Consider the following 16,127-nt stretch of genomic DNA (forward strand, 5'->3'; position numbering starts at 1 on the left):
GTCGGTGACTGCGTTTAGGGCGGTTTGGTGCTGTAATTGATGTGGAAGCTGGATTGGGAGGCGTAGAGTAGCTGGTTCTGCTCCAGGTGTGTCATGAGTTGATTGTTGAAGATCTTTTCCAATACCTTCATTGGGAATTGGAGCAGGGAGATTGGCCGGTAGTTTTTGAATTCGCTGCGGTCGGAGGAGGGTTTTGTATGAGTAGTGGTCTGTCTTCGGCATGTTTCCAAGTGTTGAGAAAGGTTGCGGTGGTGATAGAGGTGTGGAGTAGGGTGGTTAGTTCCTGGCCGATCCTTTGGTTCCGAGGTTGAAGATGTGGTGTTGTCATGTCAGAATGCCCAAAAGGTTGCTGGAGTGTAGTTTTGGCTTTCACGGTTAGGAGGATTTGAGTCCTGATATTGATTGGGAAAAACACACCTTTAGATGTCTAGGGGTACGCATATCATTCAGAGGAGGAAACACAGGCAGAAATTCTGGGATAGGTGGAGCATTTGTCAAGAGGTTGCATTGCTTCCTGGATATCGTTGCTATTATTCGTCATGGGCAGGATATGTGTATTTAAGCAGGTTGTGCTCCCTAGGTTGCTGTACTTCCTTGTGAGTTTTCTGGTCTTGGTCCCACGCTCGTATTGAAAGAATTGGAATACATATTTATGGACCTGACAAACTTAATATGGGGTAGAAGGAGGCATATAGTAGCACAGGTCAAATTCAAGATCCTGGTGGCTGAGGGCAGTCTGGCAACTCCTGACTCTGAATTGAATTTCCAGGTAGCCAAGATTCAATTGGTCAACAGATTAAGCGTAGGCAGAGAACTCCGCTCCGCCTGCAGAGTATGAGGAGATTTGCCTACTCCGCGTTCCGGGAAGAACGCAGAGTAGGCAAATCTCTGCACACTCCGCGGCGGAGCGGAGTTGACCAGCCCCCGCCTCCAACACCCCAAGTAAGAATTAAATAAATATACAATATAAGTAAAATAATAAACACTAACCTTGCCTGCGGCGTCCCCGGGCTGTCGTCCTCCTATTCCTCGGCGTTTCATGGTGATCTAAGCATGCGCGCGCACGCGCGCATGTGCATTCCTTGCGAGAAATGCGCATGTGCGGGCGCATGCGCAGATCACCGTGAAACGCCGAGGATGAGGAGGACGGCAGGCCAGGGACGCGCCACAGGCAAGGTAAGTGTTTATTATTTTACTTATAATGTATATTCATGTAATTCTTACTGGGGGGGTGGAGGCGGGCGGCGAAGCTCTTCGGAGTTGGTCCCCAACTCCATGGACCTCCGTGTAGAGCCGCTATGCCAACTCCGCCCAGGGTTACAACAGATGGTTGGAGGGAGTAAACATTCAGGTGACAGGAAAGCTGGTGAGCAAATTGGGAAAAAGTTCATTGATTGCCCTTTTCATCAGCGAGGGGCGGTGGGAGGGGAGAGCTATTCATAGTGATCATCCTCACGTCATTTGACTTGCTGTGAAATGTTGGAGGAGATACCTGCAGAAAACCAAATCAGCTGACACTTACACCCTGCCACTGATGGTTCTTTTAAAGTCACAAGGGCATGTTGCAGACAAACATTAGAGGCATGGACCGAGAGGAGTTTGTTGACAGTGGGGGACTGTTATTTATCAGACGAGTTGTGGTTACTAACATCCCTAACATACTGAAATGAAAATAATGGCTTCCAGATTGTTCAGTTCCTAACACACGGTGCCAATAAATTGTCAACGCAAGAGCATTAGGGAACTGGGACAGGGAAACCCCAGGCACATGAGGTGATGCAACTCCTTTTCACACTGGGCAAGGGGGCATTTATTAGAGACCTAGTGGGTCATCACGTTGTCGGGTGGACCACCACAGACAGGCTGTTGGTAGCAGTCTGTCTGACATCCTGGGAATCAGTCCGACTGCAGGATTACAATACCGGGGGTCGGAGCACAGAGGTCGGGGGGGGGGGTAGGACTGAGCCTCCAACAGGATCAAAGATCCCGTTGAGATGGTGGTCCGATTCCTAACACTAAAATGGGGGCGGTGCCTGCGCAGGCACTTCCATAGGGATTAGGATATTCCTTTCTGACTGCCTTTTCATGGCGGTCCCACCACCATGAAAAGGCAGCTGGAAAGGGACTTTGGGGTCCCCAATCATGGCCCCCGCAGGCCACTGCTAAGTGGCCTTGGGGCACATGTAGTGCCCCCAACACATCCATGCACCGTGTGTCAGGCACCACATGGTGTCTGGCACATGGATGTGCACAAACAGCCTTTTTCTACTGCGGCTTCAGCTGTGGCTCTTTTACCGGGCCACAGCACAAGCCACAGTAGAAAAAGGCAGTTTTCACCCCCCTACACAGCGGTCTAATCATTATATGGCAGGTAGGACCGCCAACTCCTTGTCGGCCAGTCTCATTCCTGCTGCGATGGCGGTCGGTCGTCCGATTGACCGCTATCGTAATTAGGCCCTTCGTTTTATTGAGCACCCCTCTCAAACGGGAATAAGTTGTTAGATCTTAGAAGAGAATGTAAGTTATACTGTGGTGAGAAGGATGCAGAATGAAAGAAATCTCTTGAATATACAGAAGTGGTCTCTGCGAATGCAAATACAGTCAATTTAAATATTTGCACAAGACCTATTTGATCCCCAAATGGATCAATAGGATGTTTAATATAACAACAGCACACTGTTCAAAATACTTGCTAGTAGACACAGGATATTTTCACATGGTGTGAGAAAGACTCATTCTAGCTGAATTCTGGATGCAATTGCCCTTCACATCATTCAGATCCTAGATAAAGTGAGACTTTGTAGGTCGTAGCCTACCAGATAGTGCAACTGTGTGGTATGCGAAAGATTTCTTGGGGAGTTTCAGAAGTTGACCTGGGAATGCATTCTGCTCATTGCTTGCCATTGGCTTTGTTGTTTGTAACTCATATTTTCTTGCTTTTCATTTGCTGGCTTAGGCTCTCCAGGTTCACTTCAACCCTCCCATGCCAAAACCTAATTTACCAGCATCCTTCCAAGAGTTATCTATCTGTAAACAGGCCAGTAAATCTAGTTTTTATCTCCTCACATTTTACGTTGCTTTCAAAGACTGAGGTCAAATGTTAAGCTCTCTTCGATGAAGCCTGTTGTTTATTTTGCTTTCGGCTGACTTCAAAGTAAGAGTGTTTATGGGCGGAATGCAGATTGCTCTCCCCATGGAGTAGGGCTGTCATGATGTCACAGTCACTACATGCACAAGAGCTGCAGGGACTACTGTGCCAGGGTCCATCCGCTTTGACATCACCGTGTGCCCCAACAATCCCGACTGTTGTGGCATTGTATAGCCTGCCTGCCTGAAAACTGCATGACCTGCTGTGGTTTGATAACATTTCCTGGATAGAGCAAGAACTGCTGTGGTATTGTGAGACCCCACCTCACTTCTACCTGAACACTGTATGCCCCATGGCTGCAGGAACGTCTCCAGCATCCAGTGCCCAATTTCATAGGATACTGCTCGTCACAATGCTGCAGGCACTGCCGTAGCAATCCGTAGATTCAGCAAGAATGATGCTACTATTGTTAATGTCCACCTACCACAGCCTTTATTAACTGCAAGAAGCTGCAACAGGAGCTCACTTGAGCTGGCAGGAGCTCGGGGAAAGTTTATCACCCTCCCCCTCCTTTCTTGTTCCCTTCAGGAGAAAGGAGCCAGCAGAGAGTAAAACACCTCTCCCCTCCCCAGACCTGCACGTTTTTAAGCGACTGGCTGAGGAGGAATTATTTCTAAAGCATGGGCAGCACAGTAATGGCCACCAAGAATAAACAAACATTGGCAAAGCCTATGCGAGAGCTATTGGCTTTGTCAATTTTTATTAGCCATATTGTACAGCAGCACTGGTTTCAGTACAGCATGGCTGAAAGTAAAAAAAGAAATAGCGATATGACACGGTCAATGCTGGCTGTGTTATAGAGCTTTTTTCTTTACTTTCAGCGAGTTACAAAATGGCTAAGAAACATTAACAATGGCAAAACCAATAGATCTCAAATAGACAAGACCTATTGGCTTTGCCAATGCTTGTTATACCAACCAGCTGCTTGCCCGGCCTGTTTCCTTACCCACAACGACAGAAAGTTGAGAACAGATTCCCATTTTCTCGCCAACGACTAGCTAAAGGTGGGAACATGTCTGTCACTGTCCTTTAAAACAGCCATTTGTCCCACACAAAAAATTGTGTCTCAGACCTACTGTAATTATTTACACCGGTGACTAATACCTTAATTAAAACAAGTTTTTTCTGGATAAATTCTAGTCCCTGATGCAACATGAAGAGGCATGAAAGCAGCACTGGCTTCTTATTTGTTTCCTCTAAGACTCATTCAGTTGCTGTATTCTAGTCTTTCTTACGTGGATGGATATGGTATTATGACCAGGACTCTTATAAAGAACGCGTTGAGGACCTTCTCTTTCATGAGAAAGACAAGGAATGGGGCACTGGGCAGACACATGTTCACATAAAGTGAACAAATATGGAAAAAAAGTTGATAACATGTAGGTTTGTCTCTGACTGTTACAGAGTTCACAGGTATAGACGTGACTTGAATGGCATAACCCTAGACATAAAGCAATAGGGTGCTGTATACAATATACGTTTTACAGTTTTATAGCATTTACTCTTCAGGTATTCAAAGTCCATCTTTCTGTACTTATCTCTGTTGTATAATTGTGGCTTTGACCTGTCTATGCAAATAGAGTTTATAATGTCTACATTTGAGTTTAGAGCTGCCGCTCGGCGGTGAGGACTCATGCACTACACTGTCCTCTTCCAGACAAGGCAGTCAGTTCATTGCACACCTTTAGGTTTGCCACAGTCCCCATCAACAGTGGAGATCCAGACCACCTTGTGTGTAATGTAAATACAATTTGTAGAGCGCAAATAATGCCCAAGGGCGTCTTGGCGCTGTCGAAAGCTGAAACACGTGTGGCAGAGGGAAACTGATCCTAGAGACGGGACAAAAAAGATTTTATACGACTCGTGTAAATAGCCAGGTTTTAGGCCCTTTCTGAAATTAAGCAAAGAGGGAGCTGTTTTTAGAGTAAATGGCAATTGATTCCAGAGCATTGCTGTTGCCCTGAAAAAACTCCAACCTCCCCATGTAGCCTTCTTAAATGGGGGGACGATCATATTCTTGGACAAACCTGACCGTAGAGTTCTTGTTGGCATACACCAATTCAATTTGTTCTTAAACTGGTCTGGCCCCAGTCCGTGCAAAGATTTAAAAGCCAGGCAGAGGGCTTTAAATTTACATCTTTGTCTGACTGGCAACCAATGCAGTTTTCTGATGGCTTCTCTTGCTGATTCGTTTGTTGGAATTTTGAAAATGAGGCGAGCTGCCGCGTTTAGTATACTCTGAATCATGTTAAGAAGGCCTGATGCAAGAGTGAGACAAAGACCGTTGCAATAGTCAATCCGTGTAAGGACCATCGCCATGGTCACTGTTTTTAAAAGTTCAGCAGGCACATATTTTTTGATTTTATTAATCAACCTTATAGAACAGAAGGATGCAGATGTAATTTTGCTAATTTGTTCTTTAAATTTAAGTTCCCTAATTATTATTATACCTAGGTTCTTTACCTTGGTTGAGGGTGTGGGCACTGTGTCCAGCTCTGGCGGCCACCAATCCAGCGTCAATAGGGAGGGTTTATTGCCAAAGATGATAACCTTGGGCTTTGAGGCATTCAGCTTCAAGCAATTTCCATCCATCCATTCGCTCACCTTCCTCATACATGCGCTGAAAGCCCCTCCAGGGCTATTTTCGCCGTTTGTCAGAGACACCACAATTTGGGTGTCATCTGCATATGAGGCTAAGGTAAAACCAGTGTTTTTTATAATCGACGCTAGTGGCGTAACATAAAGATTAAAAAGTGTAGGGCTCAGTGCCGGGCCCTGTGAGACTCCACATGGTCGGGAAAACTACCTGGAGATAAACGTTCCCATTGCCACATTTTGCTGTCGATTTGTTAGGAATGATTTTAGGAGATCTATTGTGTGTCTATTGATAGCCGCATAAACATCTAGAGATGCAATGGCACCAGGTTCCCACTTCATACAACTTCATACAAGGGGTGTCTTCATCACTCACAGGCCAGTCAGACACATAGAGTCCAGGCATCCAGACCAGCATACCCCTGTCCTGCTTCACAATTACCCTTGGAAACGTAGCCTTTTTATTCAGACCCAACAGACAGTCTCCAAGAGCTCTGTAAATGATGTTAATGTCTTTTTTTTAAAGTACCATTCTAAAAAAAAAATAGGGGTACTACATAGCATCTTTATCATACTGAGGTTACCTCCACAAGGTGAAGTTCACTGAGTCATCTGTCACAGTCCTTCTTTATCTGATTAAGAGCATCTCTGCACAGTTCTGTAACTCTATGTATTACCCTGTAAATGAATCCATTGGCAGAAAACCTAAAGTTTGTCCGTCCCTGGTGACAAGATCTAGCAATGGGCAGGACTTCCAACTTTGATAAATTCACTTTACAACCCAATCATGATCAAGAGAGGTCTCTGGCAAGGTCTTAAATACAAAACATCTGCATGTGGAAATACTTTACACGCAATGTCTCATCAAACAGCTCCTTCTACTGTGCTACATGCCATCAAAGGTGTCTAAACAAGGGTTTAGTAACAAAGTCAAAATGAAAAGGAGAAAAAGGACAACCCAGTCAAGTGGCTTTATACACCCAAAACTATCAGACAGAGCTTTGACCTTGAGTCAAAGTCTTATCACTAGAACCTGCACCACAGGAGGCAGCCAGTGGCATAAAGGAGCACGGACAACCAAATGGTGCATCATTCTACAACTGTAACAAGGACATCAGATGTATGTTAGAGGACAGCCTGCTAGGTTGACACACATTCCTACTGTAGTGGACACGGAGAAACTTACTTTAATTTCAGAGCACCATCTAGCCAACCAAACATCCCAAAAATACCTTGAACTATTTATTCCCTGCCTTGTCTTTGTAACAGAACAATGAGGGCAAACAGCACCATATCACGCAGGTAATTAACTTTAAGGGCGTATGATTTTATACTACTGCAAAAAGCACAGTTTTTTTACCTTGATAATATGTTATTTTGCTAAGCTTTATATAAATGGTCGTAATGAATTCGTTTTGTGTTTTCAAAAGACCCTTTTTCAAACAGTCATCATTTCTTTCATACTGTGCATCTGTATGGTGGAGCCAACAACATAATGATTAAAATGCGCACCCCGTGTTCGCACATTGTCAAAGCTGGCGGGTTTTGCCTTTAAAGGGGCACTGCTGTATTTTGACTTCTGAAAAGGTTTACAAATCTCCTGTAAAAGCATACGTCGTTTGTTTGTTGTTCGTCTTCCACTTTATAAAACAAACCTATTCTATTTAGCATCCTTCCCATTCTAATTTTTCTCGCTAGTGCTAATATCTCGACATATACTTCACGCTTTGTCTTCTTATGGTCACACAAAAACAGTTCCATAATTCTGACATCTTACTCTGTTGTCAGGGCTACTGTGCAAGAGCGCCATCTACTGGACACAGACATATTTTAGAAGCTCTTCATTTCTGCAAAACCGAACTTGAGTTGGGACTAGTTTACATACAATTTTCACCGGGCAAATGAGAAACAAAGCGCTTTTACACATATTTTGCTAAGTAAACTAATGATCTAGTGAATTCGTTTTGGTAACTCTTAAAATGAAAACATTGTAGCATGTTTGAGGCTACATCGACTTTCTTTGTTTCTTAATATGAATACAACATTGCTTCGTGATTTTGAAAGCAAGGTATTCGTAAACCATTGCTTTTTCCGTTCACTCAGGTGCGAAAATCGATATGTAGGGCAGACTTTACTAACATTTAGCATTGTGGTTGCGCCTCTGCTGTGGCGCAACCACAACAAAGCCATTCAAGGGTCAATCAATTTGCATTGCCTTGCGTCGCATTGTAAAAAAACATATATATCGCAATGCAGCGCCATGCGCTTCGTTGTGTTACACTGTATCCAGTAGGCTTTACTTGGGTGGAGCATAGGCATTCCAATTTATTTTGAAGCAAACCCAGGGGGCTATTTACAAAAAAATGTCGGAGCGCTGTGTTATGCCAAAATTGCTAACGCCATGCTCCAACATTTTTTAAATGCAGCGATGCTGGTGCAAAAAAAGCTGCCTAGCGTCAGTGCAGGCACCTTTGCGCCATGTTGCAAGGATGCCTGCGCTGCAGGGGCGATTGGTTATATGAAGGAAGAGACACCTTCCAGCACATAAACAATACATAATGGCGATTTCTTGTTTCTATGTGTGCTGCAAACATTGAAAGAGCAATAAACGAGGAGAAATGTGAAATTTCTTCTCATATAGTTTTTGGCACTGCCAAGCCTTGTAAATATAGGGCAGTGTCAAAAAGCAATGGGAGTTGCGGCGGAACGCCCCATGCAACACACATTGCACGCCCCTTTCATGCTAAGTGAAACGTAAAAGGGGTCTTATTTACAGGGCGGCGTTAACGCTGCTTTGTAAATAAGGAGAATGGGATATTGCCATCAGAATGTCACTAAAAGTGATGTTCTCGTGGCGATATCCCCTTGTCAATATGCCCTCCAGATTTATTTGCGTCAAAATAACCGAGGCTGGTGTAATGAGGAGAAATCTCTTGATTTTTACTCATGACTTCCGCTTTTGATTTATTATAAATTCTGCAGCACATAGAAAGAGGAATATGGCTCAGAGAATTGTTTTTGTACAAAAACATTCCTGACCACAGTGTATGCACCCTTGCACTATGATGCAATGGTGCCTGCATTGGTGCTAGGCAGTCACAAGAGCGTCAGTGCAGGGAGAAAGCTGAACAGCGCCATATCTTCGCAAATATGGCACTGTTCAGCTCTCTCCCATTCAGGCAACGCAGTGCAGCAACTTGCCTCGCTACATTGCTTGAACTTTTAGTAAATCTGGCCCCACATGTGCAATGGACATTAAACTATTTGTTGCATTCGTTGTTACCAAGGGGTCAAAAATGTGCTAAAGAGCCTTTGTTGCGTTTCTACTTCAGTGCCATTTGTTTAATGTGGCCCATGTAGTTTAGCTGGAACTATTAGCATGATGCTAAATGAGCTTTTAACCCCTGCCCCTCCTTCCTCAGGACTGTGCTTTCTCAAATGTGCTCATCACTTGAGCGTGCCCGCCCTCTCAGAACAGGTACACCATGGGTATCAGCAGTGCAGTGTAGCAGCAGATAGTACAGAGGAATGAGAGAGAGTCTGATTGGCAAAGAGAAGGACCAGAGGCTCACACAAGAGGATGAGAGGGGAGTGATGTGCACAAGACAGAGGAGCAAACACAAGCACATGAAAAGTGCAGATGGCTGGGCAGAGTGTTCCGATGAAATTTGCAACCCTCATATGTTTCACAATATCATGTAATGAGATCATATACCATAGTACACCTTTACATGTCAGTATGCGTCTTTTTATCCTGCCTTTTCATGTGCGTAATATCATTTCTGCAGATAAGGCCACAGCAAATACACTTGGCTTGAAATAGGTCTCTCGCTCAAGGAGTGGGATGCATCCAATGTGAGCTCACCCTATGTGATCAACCTAAAAAAGAGCTTTGGGAAGGACTGCAGATGGAATTGGCTCCGCCCACATGTTGGTGGACACAAGAGCAGAAGCTGTATGCTTCCACAGAAAAAGTGCTCAATCTAGACGCGGAGGGCCTCATTTACAGTTGGATGACAACAGGACATCTGGGACGTCATGCTCCATCCACTCAACATCTGGCTCCTTTTGTGGCAGAGTCGCTGACAGCTCTGCCATAGAAATAACTCTGTCTGTCTGACACCAACCAGCAAGTTGACTTCTCTGGTAGAGAAGGAAACTCTGGCATGGCTCACTGGCACTCTCAAACCAGGAACCTATGGCCCCTCTGGATCAGCAGGTCTCTCATTACATCCCTTCCTCAGCCTTATGATTTTCGAGAAGGGAGCAACTTTTAACAGTACAATATCTAAATTCGTTTTGCTCTGGTGGTGCCCATTAAAATCCGCCCCATGTTTCTACGTTCCCCGCCTTTATGTATGATCAACAATCAGAAAAGAACACAATTTACTTCACTGTTTCCAAACATTTTTTCAATTCAGGGAGGCATCGTCATCAAGGTGTACACAGCTGGCCTACAAAATGAGCGTGCATCCCTTAGATTTCCCAACATTTTATTGTGCAACAAAGGGTGGGACCAATCCATGCACGACCAGTTACACCTGTCTGCTCACTTGCATCCATACATGCAATAGTCATTGTATTATCATGTTGGTTTAATGCTGAATTTCAATTATGTTATAGTCATGTGAATAAAGAACAAGAAGAGTAACACTAAGACAACTTTTAAAAATACAAGAACTAACGCCCTAGTGAATAACACATGGAGGGACTTTGGAAGTTTCTCCATTCAGCTCGCCAGCTCAAGTCAAGAAACATATTGCAGACGGAGTGAGGCAAAGTACATCTTTCCCATCGGGGTCGGCCTGAACTAGTCGCTTTCCACAGTTGGCGCTTTGTGCTTTTTGACACTATTTTCACTAAAATATTTAAAATGACATACCTTTGGTTCTACTGGTTAGATTTGTGTCTCTTTAGTCTTGTTTTAGTTATTACATTTTACTCTATTTTTCTAACTTAGTGGGGGACCCTTTTGTGTAGTGTTTTCCCTTTGTTACTGTTTGAAGTGTTGCACAAATACGTCATACATAGCCATTTAGGTATGCATGACTGCTCTGTTCCAAACTACCAGGGAGTTGAGCAGAGGTTGGGGTGTGCTTGTGCCTTACCCTGACAAGGATTGTGGTTGCTGCTTGACAAGGGCTCACACCCCAGTCAACCAACAACCTAATTTCGTACACTGCTTAATTGAATTATCAAACTTTTAACAGTTTAAGTGATACCGTGGTCATAGCACAGATAGCCCAATATCTTGAAGCTACTTCTTACCTAAGCTCAAGCGTGTTCAAATGTGTCACCATTATATACCTGGAAAGTGGTAGATTTTGAAATAAAAATTGGGGAAATGTATATACCCACTGACTTATATTGAAGCAGAGGCAATTTTAGGCAGGAGACAGCTTAAAGAAATCAATTCTTGGCTTCAAGAGTCAGGAGTCTCCAGCCTGCATCATGTCTGTTGGCATGTATGCATGTTAGTCTGAAGGCATGCAGCTTGCCTCGGAGTCAAAGGCTTCTGTGTGTAAAGTTTGCCGCTGTTTCATTCACAGATATGACCAATATGGCTGTAGGTTATAGTAATACTCATAGGACAATCTTAGTCTTAATTCTGCATATTATTCGTTTTGGTCATTTCTTGCATCCCTAAGGAACAAATTACATTTCGCCTTCGTTTGATCAACGAAATAATATTTTTCTTTTCAGAATGATTAACAGATGCTTTTCTAGGCATTGCGGGAGCCAACAGCTACATTGGTAGTCCATATCACCTTTGTCGTTAGCAGACATGCGCCACTTTAGTTTTCCCTAAACGGAGGGCAACACCGCACTTTCCTAAATCGACTGCCGACTTTGGTGCTGGAAACCAGGGTTCGAGCCTCGGGGTCGCGTCCACATCCTGTGATTCTGGGCAAATCACTTAATCTCCCCGTGCCTGAATGTGTAATGTAAATACGGTGCTCATGTAAAGCGCTTCAATACCTTCGTGTCGAGTTTGCGCTATATAAATATGCAACAACAAAAAAAAAAAAATAGATAAAAAAGTTAAAATGTCCAGCAAGTAGTGAAGACAATGCAGCGTCAGGTCGTTGGCAACCTGGAGCAACTTTGTGGGGCATCTAGGTAGTCAAAGTCTGATCAGACACTAGTTTCCCACATGGAAAATGCTCAGAATATGTACCAAACCAGTCCTAAGTAGCGGTCAATGTACACTGAATGCGCTTCATTGTGAAGCAACATGCACAGGGCTTTTGTAGTTCCTTGCCTCGGATTGTTCCTCAGTACTTCGACACACAAGGCCTTCATAGCAAACAAAAGCAAAATATTAAGCACAGCTTCCAGGACGAGGATTAATTTATCTCTTGTAGAAAAGTTTGAGGTGCCTCTGATGCAGGGTTGGGTTGACCTATATTCATTTCCCTCCGGAAGAGGTGTGGCGCAGCGGCCAGGGTGCCTGACTTTGGACCACGGGGTTCACGATTCGAACCCCGGCACCGGCAGCAGGTTAGCCCAGCACCATGTGACTCTGGTCAATAGCTCGCTTAATCTTCCTGACGGCCCCCAGCGCCGGGACACCTTTCCGGAGGTAGCTGTGCGCTTTACAAATGCTGGTATTTCATTTCATTTCTCCAGTTTGCTCTTTCATGGTGCACAAATGGACCCAAGTGGAAGAGTTGCTCACTATTGTCCAGGTAGCATGCGAGTTAAAATTTGAAGTCGATTCCCCAAGGAAGATAGACCTTGCATGGTCAGGAAATAAAAGAGGACTGCTTATGTCATAACCCACAGATGAGAAGTGTGGTTTCAAGGCACAACCTCTGCTGTCGACCAGACAGCTCATTAGCCTTTTTAGGTCTTGCCTGACCCAGCGCATGCGCTGGTCTGGCGAGACATTTTGTGAGGGCTCCAAAAAGTGCTACCAGACCAGCCTAGACCTACAGTGCATGTGCGCGCACGCGCGCTTCGCGCTTTACCGCTATTACTTTCACTTTCATGGCCGCACGGCCGCTTTGATGTTCTCCGTGAGGCTTCAATAGATTGCAGCAGTTAAAACAAGTATTGGCATAGCCAATAGGTCTCGCTTTTGGGACCTTATAAGTGTTTAGTTATGCAACTGTTACATGGCTAAACACTTATAAGGTCCCAAAGGCGAGATCTATTGGCTATGCCAATGCTTGATGATTTGTGCACTTCAGCTCCAGTGTGTACTACCACACAGAGTCCACTGTTACACAATTCGACTACTTCTGTGTCGTGCTGTGACCAGAAGAGTCCTTCTTCCCTCGATAACTGTGTAAATGCATTAGGCATTAACATTCATGCTGTGCGTATAAAACGATGCATATTACGTCCATAGACTAAAGTAATTTACAATAAATTTTAATTAAATATCCTTCTGGTGCTGTGTTAATAAACATTTATTTAAATACTTGTATACTAAAATGCCAGCTTGATAATTAAATTTAAATTCGAAATGCTAGTTGCCCTTAGACTATAACGTCCTAGCTTATAAATATTTAAATACATTTATAAAATACATTTTCTGTGCATCTTTAATGTTTCTTCATATTACAACTCTTTATTTGCAGGTCTCAATAATAACCATCAACCACTGTGTACAAGATTGTAATGAGGTTTGGAATTACAACTGACTGGCACTCATCAAAATACATACACAAATTAATATTGTTAAGATGAATTATTTCAGCTGTAAAATGGCTGCTTTAATATAACATTTCTAGTATATAACCAAAGTCTGATTTTCTTTTCTGTTAAAACCACATGGGTTCAGTTCGTATAAAAATACACTTTGCTTTGCAGACCTCCTCTGGGGCATCTAATTATTGCAGGCTTCCATGTGATTTTAAAATATATATTTCACTATGGGCCAGAGGTGGATATTCATTTAGCTTCATTGCTACTAATCTAAAAGAATCTCTCCATGAAGCTCTGCGACCTTTACTTTTCAGGGTTCAGCCTCAAACGCAGTAGGTCATTCTGTTCCTATGTACTCACTTTAAAATGACAAGAATTCTAAATTTCTCAACAGAAAATGTTGTGCGATTACTTTAAATATTATTGTGTATCCCTCCAAAACGAAACGAGGCGTTTACATGAATGTATTCACAATAAAACAAGAAGGAGGACTTTGCATGGCGTGATATGCATTGCCACTGAACTGGCTTCAGTCATTAATTACTCATCAGCCATGACCTTTGGCAATAAGTCCGGGGGGCATTGAAGATGGAATACCTGTAGTTACTGCTGAACTCTCAGCAGTGAATAGAATACAAGCAAGGTTCACAGGTATGTTATAGCTACCACTGAAAAAATATTAACAGAGCATTGTAGAGAATCATTCACTCATGATGGAAGGTTCTGGAATCTCCTTGTTCATTATGTCATGTGGAAAACTGAAATCGTAGGAGCGTTAAAAAATACTACGAATCAAAGGAAGCTTCTAAAGCGCCTAGACAAGCGACATCGTGCAAGGACCCAGGTGAGATCTTGAAAGTTGTGGCACAAGTCCAAGTTAATACCACTGTATCATTAAGTAAAATAATTCATTTGGTGCACTAGCCTTCAGATGCGAAACTATGAAATGCATGCAAAGCACGCAAACTTAAACCCTAAATGACTAATGTATGTATGTATGTATGTATGTATGTATGTATGTGTGTATATATGTATGCATGCATGCATGTATGTATGTTTGTATGTATGCATGTATGTGTGCATGTAAGTATGTATGTGTGTATATATGTATCCATGCATGAATACATGTATGTATGTATGTGTGCATGTATGTATGTATGTGTATCTATGTATGTATGCATGCATGCATGTACGTATGTATGTATGTGTGTATGTATGTATGCATGTATGTATCTATGCATGTATGGATATAAGCCATCTATATAGCACAAACCTAGTCTTGGATTCGTTTCTCCTGCAGGGACCAAAGAAAGAACTGTGAAACAGGTACTGGAACTCTGAAGCTGATAAATACTAGTGCCTCGACAGTGGAGAGCATGATAAATGACTACAGGAATGCATGGTAGACCCTGGTATCAGCAGGTCTGAAGTCTGAAGAGCTGGACCATGAAGAGATACTTCTACCTCTTGAGAACCCTGCAAGGCATGCAAAAAGGTGCAGACAAGGTTTTGCTTTTATCTTGAGTCACTTCCAAGATTTGGAGCCCCACCAATGAGCTGGAGCTAGAGGAAATCTCACAGAGAAGTAGAGAGTCCTAGATTAGGGGGCATATTTCACGCAAGGCAGGGCAGAAAGCAAAGTTCTTGGGCTGAGTTGCATGAAAGGGAGACAGCAGAAATGCGCCATATCTACTAAGTTATAGAGTATTTTCGTCTCCGAACGCTGGCGCACTGTGTGCAGCCTAGCACCAACGTTGCAATCTTACACTATGATGCAAGGGTGCCTGGGCTACAGGAGTATTTGTCTTGCGCAGGAAAGGACACCTTCCTGCACAAAAGCAATCCTTATAGGAATATTCCTCTTTCTATGTGTGCTGCAGAATGCTGCATGCATAGAAAGAGAAAGAGAAAGTAGCGAGGAGAAATAAAGATATTTCTCCTCATTATACCTGCTTCAGGAAGGAATGGCTTTTTGACGCATTCCGAGGTTTACTAGCTTTTGGAAATTTATAAATGCGCCACAATCCATGGGTGATGCATGGGAACGTCCATGCTCCACCCATGGAACGCCTCCCTAAGGCAAGATAACACAAGGTAGCACTATCTGTTGCCTTGCATTCATTTACATTTAGTAAACCACGCAAGCTATGCAGACAGGCTCTGTATGGCTTAGTAAATGCCAAAAAGCATTTTGCGTTGGGGCTGCACCATAAAAGTGATGCAACCCCGACACAAAACCTTAACAAAATCTGCCCCTAAGTGTGGCTTTCATACTCAGCCACACCCAAGGTCCACAGGGACAGGGGCATAGCAATCAGCATCAAAATGTACATGTCCTGGAAAATACACCCATGTATGAATAAATGACACCTGCTTTTGTGTTGAACATTCACAGTGGTTACACAAACATTAAGAGCTTCACTCAGAAATTGGAACACAGGAATGACCAGACATCTCCAATGACCAAAGATTAGCATTAAGCACTACAGGTATTCTGAGTGTTAGGCTATGAAAGTGAGAAGTCAAATCCTGATGAGATGGGTGAGTGAACTTCCACATGTCCCTAGCAATCTGACCAATAAAATTAAACTGGTTTCCATGAGGAATCCCTACTCATCATTGCTACCGTGGCTCAAGCAGGGAGTCATTTCTAAAAGAAAATGTCCGGGTTATGTGTGGCAAGCTAATCAAGCACCTTTACGACGAACCAATGTAAGGGGTTACATCAATT

At 43.4% G+C, this 16,127-nt stretch overlaps 1 protein-coding gene across 5 annotated transcripts in view; it reads left to right on the top strand.

The window, feature by feature from the left end:
- TMEM40 (transmembrane protein 40) overlaps positions 1–16,127 on the top strand; it is a 270,106-nt gene that overhangs the window by 15,712 nt on the left and 238,267 nt on the right. For 2 of the 5 annotated variants that reach the window (XM_085624614.1, XM_085624610.1), the window contains exon 2: positions 14,697–14,891. The exons of the other annotated variants lie outside the window; for them this stretch is intronic. The gene's annotated coding sequence lies outside the window, so the exon portion shown is untranslated. The remainder of the gene's footprint in view (positions 1–14,696; positions 14,892–16,127) is intronic. 5 annotated transcript variants of the gene reach the window in all.

This window comes from Triturus cristatus, chromosome 9, assembly GCF_964204655.1.
Source record: "Triturus cristatus chromosome 9, aTriCri1.1, whole genome shotgun sequence".
In the NCBI taxonomy this organism is placed as follows: Eukaryota; Metazoa; Chordata; class Amphibia; order Caudata; family Salamandridae; genus Triturus; species Triturus cristatus.